Genomic DNA, 1753 nt, shown 5'->3' with positions numbered 1-1753 from the left:
CGAACACCCCCCCCACCCCACACCCACCCACACCCACAACCATGTGTAAGTGAACACTCTCTGAAAACTGACAGCTGTGCACCGTGGTATTCCTGAAATCGGAGAGGTTGACGTGTCCGTTCCTGCAAACAGCCACGTGTGAACGTAGCGTCAAAGTTGGCAAAGCAGATCGATAAAATAATTCTTTAATTGAAAACACACAAGTGAAAGAAAAGTTCTTCCCACACAGACAAAGACACGGAGCCTGGCCACCAGAAAAGCAGGTTCTTCTTCTTCTTCACTGCAGCGGCCAATTTCCTGTACGCACAACCTTTATGATCAAGAGTTTCCTGTTTAACTGGCCAGCTTCCTTATGTAACCGGGTGCTTGTTTACAGGAGACAACTCGGAGCATTTTCAGGATTTGGTGCAGCACCCTGAGCAGAATGAATGTCACTTAAAGACTTTACTCAGATCTAATGATTGTGGTTGGACTTCTTCAGCTTTTAGTTTTCTCTTTAAGCTTTTTGAGGGTTATGGATTTATTATGTGCTTGAGCTTTTCCAACATTTTAGACATAGATATGGTGGTAATAACGGTCCAAAATGATGTAGAAAATACATCAAATTACCAAAAAAACAGAGACAACACGACTACAAAGAGACCCACAAAATGTTTGGGGGAAATTGCATTTTTTCTTCTTCTTCTTTACGTTGAAAAACGTAACATTTTCTTGAGGAAGGAAGCCTAACCCCCTCGCTAAATACACGCTCCTACGTCTTCCACAAAGCGAGGGAAAACACTGCAGTATATTCTGTGAACTGTGTGAAATATAGAAGTGCTGAGAGAGATTTACAACAAGCGTCAGAAACCGTAACACTTTGCCAAAGCTCCAATCAGTATTAACATTTCTACCAATACATTTCCATGCCTTGGAGGTATATTTACACGACCAGACGTTCTGAAACGTCTGAGTGAAAGTTAAAAAGGTTTTAGCCAACGCTAGAGGAATATCACAAGAGCCTTTAACGTCTGATTTTGTGTCGTATGTCGCATTTAATACTTTTCCCCGTCTACTGGTACATTAGGGAGTAGCCTACGCGTGAAAGTAGGGCTGGGCAATATGGAGAAAATCAAATATCAAGATATTTTTGACCAAATACCTTGATATCGATACCGCAACGATATTGTAGTGTTGACTATCGGTCCTTTCACAAAATATTCACACATTTGAGATTTTTGCTAAATAGTCGGCAGTAATGGGGACATAATGACTAAGTGGGTAAAAGCAAATAAAAGAACAGCTACAACAGTCTGGTAAGTTCAGAAAATGACATCAATTTACTGTAATGCAGCCTTTAAAACCAGGAAAAGACACTTATGCCATATTAGGATTTCACGATATCCCAAATCTAAGACCGTGTCTATTCTCATATCGATATATTGCCCAGCTCTACATGAAAGTCAAAGTTTTCAGGCATTGCCACGACACCCTGAACATGTATAGACGTCGTCTCTGCTGAGGCCCGGTCACGTGACAGCAGCAGTTGAACTGTATTTCACGCGATGACGTTACATTTGCAACAATCTGCGGGTCACATGCCTGCCGAACCGTAGGGGCCGTCTGTTACTCTACACACTTCAATCAAGATTTCAAAATAGAAAATGTTACACTTCATAATTGTTTTGCATTCATAACACTATTGTTTTGTTGTATAAATTAGCTACAACAGTAATAGCCTTATGTAAGTCCCTCCTACATTGTTCACTGGAGA

General features: G+C 41.0%; 1 protein-coding gene across 1 annotated transcript in view; it reads right to left on the bottom strand.

The window, feature by feature from the left end:
• abhd17b (abhydrolase domain containing 17B, depalmitoylase) overlaps nucleotides 1–1753 on the bottom strand; it is a 21238-nt gene that overhangs the window by 14121 nt on the left and 5364 nt on the right. The window lies entirely within an intron of this gene.

The sequence above is a fragment of the Etheostoma spectabile genome, chromosome 5, assembly GCF_008692095.1.
Source record: "Etheostoma spectabile isolate EspeVRDwgs_2016 chromosome 5, UIUC_Espe_1.0, whole genome shotgun sequence".
Lineage (NCBI taxonomy): Eukaryota > Metazoa > Chordata > Actinopteri > Perciformes > Percidae > Etheostoma > Etheostoma spectabile.
Note: the sequence above shows the minus strand (reverse complement) of the source record. Positions and strands in the feature narration are given on the sequence as shown.